The following is a 9,677-nucleotide window of genomic DNA, read 5'->3' on the forward strand; positions in this document are numbered from 1 at the left end:
GACATTCAGAGGGAGCCAGGATGATGCTGTATTATCAGATTAAGATTATGTCTAATATTCAGGGTTTTCTAAAACAGAGTTAATTCATGGGTCTGCGTGGGACTACGTGTGTAAGATGCTGCTTGGAGATAAAGATAACAATGTGGCATGTATTATTTGTATGACCTATACAGACCCCCTAAACCACTAAGCATAAGATCAGGGAGCCAATACAACTCTTCAGGTGGAGCATCTAAAGAGGCGATTACAACAGCAGCTTGTTTAGACATGATGCGGCTAAGTCTGAGTAATGACAGCATTCATAGGCCTGCTCAAAACAATGCCTCAAACCTAAACCTTACTAATCTGGACCATGCCAATCCTTGTGATATACACACCCTCCCCCCAAAATCTCTCCATCTCCATCTCCAGTGTTAGAGCAACTACAATACAACATCTCAATTTAACCTGAAACCTTTCTCATTTGATCTCTGTCGCTAAATTTGAAAAGCTACTTTGCCCCCCTAGGGCAACCATAAACCATAAAGCTTCTACAGAGCTGAAAATAAAACATTATCTTTGATGATAACGCTGCCAACACAACTTGCTAGATTCTTAATAAATGTGTACAGTGTGTCAATGTATTTTGGTTTGTCTTGTACATCATCATTGTGTCCAAGGTGACGTTCCAGTGCTCTAGGCACTGTCCCTCAAATGTGTGCTATGCTGCAGTAAATTACAGAATAGTCTTTATATGGATCCATACACAAGCAAAACATTTCAGTGGTTTCGATAATGTTGAGCATAAATTATGATAAGGCCTGATGTCGTTTTATATTGCTCCATCTAGTGCGGACTATTGCGCTGGTTATCTGAAATGATGGGTTGCAGATTAACGTATTTTAACCATCTGAATGTGCATTCTAATCCCAGAGACATGAAACATGGTCTTTAGTACACCTGTCAGAACACAGTGACGCACAGTACACTGTAAAACCATAAACCTATAAAGGGAAAATCTTCAGCTCAAACAATAACAAAGCCCTTCCACCTTTTAGTAAAACTTTGATGGATGTTGCGGGACAAATTTAACCACTCTAAATTCAATAGAAAGAGCTATGGGTGCAAGGACTGACTATCCATTATATCAAAATTATATTTTTAACCATGTTTTGAGGCTATATAGGGTTTGTTTACAATTTCATTGTTTACAAACAATGACGTAAAACCGGCTTGTATATTGCGTTATGATGGGGTAGGACAGTTGAACTAAGCTCCTAAAGCAGCGTTTCTTAAAGTATGGGTCGCGGACCTGTTAATGGTGGGTCGCGACGTAAATGCATCATTATTTCATTAATTACTGGAATTTATTTGGCCAAGTGCGACTGCGCTTTCGGTTCAGTACGCGCTCTGCTCAGTTTGGTAGTTGCGCGAGTTGGAGAGGGAGATGACCGCGTGCTTCGCGGTTTACCGGATCTTTTCTCTGCAGTTTTGTTGAAGATCACAGAAACAGTGCTTCTAAAGTGGAAAAGTCAGTCAACTAGCAAGGCATTGTTGTCATTTTATAACAGGTATATGCAGAAATAAGGGAGTACTATCTCTCATAGTAGTAGATGTGAGTTTCTCTTTCAAACAATCCCCTGGCCTTTTAACGTTACACAGCTAATAGCTAACGTTAGCCAAAGCAAGCTAACTAGCTACTGATAGTGCAACCCTAAGAAACAGTACAGATGAAAAATTCAGGCCTACTGTACATTTAACTGTAGAAATGTTTGTTGAAAACACGTCTAGGTCGGAACTGTTGCTGTTAAAATACAAGTAATAATTTTTATTCTGAACTGGAATAAACTGATTGAAGCAAGATGTTTTTTTTTAGACAAACACTCACACAGTTCTGGGCTGTTCATCTACAGCAGGAAGCGGTCTCCTGCCTGACTGAGAAAGCAGTAGATGTTCTGATCCAGTTTGGCACCACATACATATGCAAGTCAGGGTTCTCAAGCAAAGAAACGGTGTCAATGCTGAGCATGACCTCAGTGTTGCACTATCAAAAACTGAGCCCAGAATAGACATGCTTGTTGAAATTTTCAACCAGCCACAAACCGCTCATGAGAAGCAATCCCACACATGAATGGTCTCAGGATGCTTTACTATTGGCATGACACAGGACTGATGGTAGTGTTCACCTTGTCTTCTCCGGACAAGCCCCAAACAATCGGAAAGGGGATTCATCAGAGAAAATTACTTTACCCCAGTCCTCAGCAGTCCAATCCCTGTACCTTTTGCAGAATATCAGTCTGTCCCTGATGTTTTTCCTGGAGAGAAGTGGCTTCCTGCTGCCCTTTTTGACACCAGGCCATCCTCCAAAAGTCTTCACCTCACTGTGCGTGCAGATGCACTCACACCTGCCCGCTGCCATTCCTGAGCAAGCTCTGTACTGGTGGTGCCCCAATCCCGCAGCTGAATCAACTTTCGGAGACGGTCCTGGCGCTTGCTGGACTTTCTTGGGCGCCCTGAAGCCTTCTTCACAACAATTGAACCGCTCTCCTTGAAGTTCTTGATGATCCGATAAATGGTTGATTTAGGTGCAATCTTACTGGCAGCAATATCCTTGCCTGTGAAGCCCTTTTTGTGCAAAGCAATGACGACGGCATGTGTTTACCATGGTTGACAGAGGAAGAACAATGATTCCAAGCACCACCCTCCTTTTGAAGCTTCCAGTCTGTTATTCGAACTCAATCAGCATGACAGAGTGATCTCCAGCCTTGTCCTCGTGAACACTCACCTGAGTTAATGAGAGAATCACTGACATAATGTTAGCTGGTCCTTTTGTGGCAGGGCTGAAATGCAGTGGAAATGTTTTTTGGGGATTCAGTTCATTTGCATGGCAAAGGGGGACTTTGCAATTAATTGCAATTCATCTGATCACTCTTGATAACATTCTGGAGTATATGCAAATTGCCATCATACAAACTGAGGCAGCAGAATTTATGAAAATGTATATTTGTGTCATTCTCAAAACTTTTGGCCACGACTGTACAGCATGCTCAGGAGGTAAAGCAAAACAAAAGTTATGTCAATATCTTTTATTTGTTCTTCAGGCTTGTTATATTTTCCCTTCCTGTTGCTATGGCAATATTACATACACACAGAGTCAAGACCTAACTTGCCAGGGCCTTGAAAGGGAAAGCTTGCCACCAGTGCCTTAGGTCAGTCATAGAAGACCAGGATATGTTCTCATGCGTAGCTTCGAAAGCATAATATCAGCAACACAGCCCCTAACTGGATGAGTCACATAGTTTATTTTCATCTGTTAAACATGCATCACCAAATAATCCTCTGTGGATGTGTCACTGTATCACTGTTGATGTAAAGTAAGCAAACATTCTGTAAACAACATCTGAGATGCACGCAGAGTCAGACCACATCCTAAAAGTGTTCTCTGGACAGTGCAAGGCCAAGATAGGTTCCAAAACTGTTTGTGCTGTCTTGTCAACTCCAATGTTCATTGTGAGTTTACCATAGGGGTGGGCCAGACAGATCTGGGATCAAGCTAACATGATTAGACCTGCTAGTCTCTTACTGGCCATTGTTTTCATGTTGGGAAATTTGGGTAAATAATACCATGATTATTCAATCTGGTAACTCATTAAAGTGTAGCTAGTTTGATTCAGTCACATGTTCGACATGGCAAAAAAGCTACACAATCACAATGGCAACATCAGTTTCCTAACCCCCCCCCCAATTTTATAAATTTCTCAGAACATGCAACATGGAAATTTTAGGGGCCCCTCATACTGCCAGCAGTGCCCAACTCCAAGCATAACACATGCTGAATCTGGGAAGCTGGGCAACAGAAGACTGTCCAAATGTTTCATTATTTTTAAAAGTCTGTATGGATTATCATAACCTAACAAGGTGACAGAGGTTATGAATGGTTAAAATGAGACAGAATTTGCGCATGGCATAACTGACTATTGGACGGGGGAACCAGTGGTGCAGGGATGCTGCTAGACTTTTGTTTAATATTTTTCTATTGAAATCTATTGAAGAGAATGATAATGGAAAGATTCTAAAATGAAAAGAGCAGTTTCCTCTTTGGGACTGTGATTGACTGCATGTGTGACTAGACATGATTGTGTATCGTGGGAAACATTAATTCTTTATTAGAATAGAATAATTATATATTCAGTCAGTAGGCCTCTGAAAAAGATTTTCCAATAATTCTTGAAATCACATTATCATGCATACATTGCAGGGCAAAACCAATAGCATAGACTGTTCTATGATGAATTAACAAATCTGAATTCAGACTGAATTTCCTTCCTAGACAGCATGATTCATGACAGGGATTCCCTAATTCCCACACAGTAAATATTTACAATATTTGTGATTCTGTTGGTTTAAACGTTTGCCCTCACTTTTTCTGTGACTCACAGAGCTCTATCCTAGTGAAAGGGATGTGCGTGTATATGGTTGTCGAAGCGATGAGGATTACATCATGACTAAGACGAGACGTAATCCTCAGGCCCAGAAATGAATTGAAATAAAAATGTGTATTTGGCATCAATTTAAACCAAACCCAATACTGCTCCCAAACATGAATAGCTGTGTGAATATTGCTCATTCTGACACTAGCGATGGTTTAATGCTGTCTTGGGACTTTCAGACCAGGGCATACTTCTGTATATGCATGGCAGAGTGACAGATTTTTTTCATACAGGATGATTGCTTTCCGGCAAGTTGCTGTTATAATATCTGAAACAGATGTGGATAGAGGCGGGTGGAAAGTTACAAACATTCTCATTGGAAGCCAAGCTCAACTGTTTATATAATGTTTTATATTACAATTCGATGTTAAATTAGTAAATTACAGTGGCAAGAAAAAGTAGGTGAACCCTTTGGAGTTGTCTGGATTTCTGCATAAATTGGTCAGAAAATTAGTTCTGGTCTTCATCTAAGTCACAACAGACAAACATAGTCTACTTAAACTAATATCACACACGTTATTGTATTTTTCTTGTTTATATTGAATACATCATTTAAACATTCAGTGTAGGTTGGAAAAACTATGTGAACCCCTAGGCTAATGAACTCTCCAAAAGCTCATTGGAGTCAGGAGTCAGGTAACCTGGAGTACAGTCATTGAGACCAGATTGGAGATGTTGGTTAGAGCTGCCCTGCCCTATAAAAAACATTCATGCATTTTTAGTTTGCTATTCACAAGAAGCATTGCCTGATGTGAACCATGCCTCGAACAAAAGAGATCTCAGAAGACCCAAGATTAAAAATGGTTGACTTGCATGAAGCTGGAAATGTTTACAAAAGTATATCTAAAAGCCTTGATGTTCATCAGTCCACGGAAAGACAAATTGTCTATAAATGGAGAAAGTTCAGCACTGTTGCTACTCACTAGGAGTGGCCGTCCTGCAAAGATGACTGCAAGAGCACAGCGCAGAATGCTCAATGAGGTTAAGAAGAATCCTAGAGTGTCAGCTAAAGATTTACAGAAATATCTGGAACATGCTAACATCTCAGTTGACGAGTCTACGATATGTAAAACACTAAACAAGAATGGTGTTCATGGGAGGACACCATGGAAGAAGCCACTGCTGTCCAAAAAAAACTTTGCTGCACATCTGAAGTTTGCAAAAGAGCACCTGGATGTTCCACAGCGCTACTGGCAAAATATTCTGTGGACAGATTAAATTAAAGTTGACTTGTTTGGAAGGAACACAACACTATGTGTGGAGGAAAAAAGGCACAGCACACCAACATCAAAACCTCATCCCAACTGTAAAATATGGTGGAGGGAGCATCATGGTTTGGAGCTGCTTTGCTGCCTCAGGGCCTGGACAGCTTGCTATCATCAATGGAAAAATGACGGAAAAACGGAAAAATGAAAAAGAATATAAGGATAAGGCTATCTGTCCGCCAATTGAAGCTCAACAGAAGTTGGGTAATGCAACAGGACAGCGACCCAAAACACATAAGTAAATTAACAACAGAATAGTAATTCCAAAGGGTTCATATACTTTTTCTTGCCACTGTACTTCTTCATCATATTATTTTAGTGGGAACACATTCTGATTTTCTAAGGGATTGACATTAAAGTCTGAAAGGCATTTGACCATTGGGCAAATCAGCAGAATTGTTTTGTTACCCAAAGATTATGATCACTTGCCCAAAAATTGTAATTAGCTTTTTACATTCAGAAGTGCCATATATGGCCTGCATTTCACCTACACATATAGGAATAATCAGAAAGATCAGTACTGGAATTCTTTAATTCGGTTGTTATCAGTAAAACAAATCTCAGAGCCGGCTCAACTTGCCCGACTGCCATAAATACCATAAATTGTTTGTCTTTCACTTAAACAAAAGGGAGGAACCAGAAAGATCTGTTTAGTCCCCTGGAATTATTTGCAGTTTGGTTGTTTAAAGCACATGTGGCCCAATGGAGCAACCTCAGAGCATGCTCAACTTGTGCAACTGCTCAGTTCACTTTCCCCAGGCAATAAGGAAACCCTTAATGTCAATCCCTACTTCTATATAATAAAGAGCTCATTGTCCTTATAACAACCCTCAATGTCATGTTGCTTACATTATAGTAACTGAGTATTTGTTTTAGGTTGTCACTCAGTCCTTTGCACTTCCTGAAAGGAGTGGCATCGATTAGATGTAAAGAGGAAGAGACTAAATGTATATTGTTTTCATCTTGTTGTGTATCTTTGTCCCTTTCATCCATTGTTTATGCCTGTAACACAAACCTATCAGGGTCACACACTCAGAGAATCCAGTTGTCTTGTGGTCAATATATATTTTTTAACTGATTGTTCTGTCTTTGATGATACTAACCAGTTCTTATCATACTTTTCTCTGTCTGAACGAATTGTGTGTCAGGTTCAGTTTTAGTCTACCTGAACGAGGACTTCAGATTGTCTTGAAAGTATACATGTTTCTGATACACTGATGACATACAGTAACACATGTTTTATTCTGTCACTTCCTGGTTGATGAGTGATTTTCAGGATACACACTGTAACCTCACATTCACAACCTTAACGTATCTCTTTGTTGATGTTTTGTACTGACCAGAGTAGCCTGGTTACCTTAAACTGTCACCATCATGTCCCCATCCTGTCACCTACTCCATACGGGTGTCTACTGTCTGAAGTATATGTGCCACCCTTGATGTCATTGAAATCCTGCACACTCATTGTATGAACTGCTGATGATCTGCTGATAGGGCAGCAAGGCAGAGTCACATATCTCTGGGGATCTTTCTTTCTACCCATATCTCTCACCCTCTTTCTTTCTCTCAATTCAATTACATTTAAGGGCTTTATTGGCAAGGGAATCAATCATATGTTAACATTGCCAAAGCAAGTGAAGTAGATAATAAACAAAAGTGAAATAAAAAATAAAAAATAACAGTAAACATTACACTCACAAAGTTCCAAAATAATAAAATAATTTCAAATGTCATATGTGCAAATCGTTAAAGTATAAAAGGGAAAATAAATAAACATAAATATGGGTTGTATTTACAATGGAGTTTGTTCTTCACTGGTTGTACTTTTCTCGTAGCAACAGGTCATAAATCTTGCTGCTGTGATGACACACTGGTATTTCACCCGGTAGATATGGGAGTTTATCAAAATTGGGTTTGTTTTCGAATTCTTTGTGCATCTGTGTAATCTGAGGGAAATATGTGTCTCTAATATTGTCATACATTTTTCTGTTAGTTTAAACTTTTGCCCTCACATTTTCTGTGACTCACACAGCTCTATCCTAGTGAAAGGGATGCACGTTTATATGGTCGTCGAATCGATGACGATTACATCATGACTAAGACGAGATGTAATCCTCAGGCACAGAAATGAATTGAAATAAATAGATATATTTGGCATCAATTCAAACCAAACCCAATACTGCTGTCAAACATGAATCGCTGTGTGAATATTGATCATTCTGACACTAGCGATGGTTTCATGCTGTCTTGGGACTTTCAGACCTTGGCGTACACACACACACACACACACATTGCATACAATGTGCTGATAGGGCAGCAAGGCAGAGTCACTTATCTCAGTGGGAATCTTTCTTTCTACCCATATCTCTCACTCATAAATCTTGCTGCTGCGATGACACATTGTGGTATTTCACCCAGAAGATATGGGAGTATGGTTTGTTTTCAAATTCTTTGTGGATCTGTGTAATCTGAGGGAAATATGTGTCTCTATGGTCATACATTTGGCAGGAGGTTACGAAGTGCAGCTCAGATTCCACCTCATTTTGTTGGCAGTGTGCACATAGCTTGTCTTCTCTTGAGAGACAGGTCTGCCTACGGTGGCCTTTCTCAATAGCAAGGCTATGCCCACTAAGTCTGTACATAGTCAAAACTTTCCTTAGGTTTGTGTCAGTCACGGTGGTCAGGTATTCTACCACTGTGTACTCTCGGTTTAGTGCCAAATAACATTCCGGTTCTGTTTTTTGTTAATTCTTTCCAATGTGTCAAGTAATTATCTTTTCGGTTTGTCATGATTTGGTAGGGTCTAATTGTGTTGCTGTCCTGGGGATCTGTGGGGTCTGTTTGTGTTTGTGAACAGAGCTCCATGAACAGCTTGCTTAGGGGACTCTTCTCCACCTCTGTAGGTGATGGCTTTGTTATGGAAAGTTTGGGAATCACTTGCTTTTAAGTGGCTGTAGAATTTAACGTCTCTTTTCTGGATTTTGATCATTAGCGGGTATTGGCCTAATTCTGTTCTGCCTGCATTATTTGGTGTTTTACATTGTACACAGAGGATATTTTTGCAGAATTCTGCATGCAGTCTCAATTTGGTGTTTGTCCCATCTCTTTCACTCTCTCTACCATTCTCTCTCTCCCTGTCTCTACTTATTTCAAACACAGCTGTGACTTGTACATGAAGTAAACACAGATCACAGCTGTCTTTCCTATTTACAGCATGTCAAGACAGACCACCGCTGTTGATGTTTTTGTGTCATTGCCTAACTGCTTTCTGTGCCACTACCTAATTGCTAGTGTAAGCACCTCCCTCTACTTCCTTCCACTGCCATATAAGGCAGCTGACCTGTTTGCATCCGGACCCTGGGAAAGCACTACGTAGATGCTATAACAATACTTCACAAACCATTTACATAGGCCACAGGTCTCCTGTAAGAAAACCACAGGTGTGCCACCCAGAAGAGCTGTAGATTCCTTACACAAGTAAGCTTATGTAAACAATCATCAAAGGTCACACACTTAATACAGAAATGTCATACGGTATGACACAGTAGTATCCTAATAACATCAGACCTTTTGACAACTTGTGACTCCAGGAATTACAAATGAGGAAAGGAAACGTTCAAGTTCATTGAATGAGAAAAGAGAGATTATATGAAATGTACAATACAACCACACACATGGATACAAAGCATTTACAAATCAGAGGATAACACAAGTTTGGAAAAGTTTTTCCATTGTGGTCCTCATTAACAAAATACATAATCCATTAATGAACAACAAATTAAATATGAAAAACGAATGGAGTTGATGCAGTTTGGAAAAGTCAGTATGGCTTGAGCGGAGGGTGCATCGCTGGTACATTACAGCCAGGGAGAAAGTAAGCCTGTCAGACAAGCCAGTAGTTTTTCATCAAGGCCCATCTCTTTGTCTGACGTACCCAGCTACT

This window comes from Oncorhynchus mykiss, chromosome 28, assembly GCF_013265735.2.
Source record: "Oncorhynchus mykiss isolate Arlee chromosome 28, USDA_OmykA_1.1, whole genome shotgun sequence".
In the NCBI taxonomy this organism is placed as follows: Eukaryota; Metazoa; Chordata; class Actinopteri; order Salmoniformes; family Salmonidae; genus Oncorhynchus; species Oncorhynchus mykiss.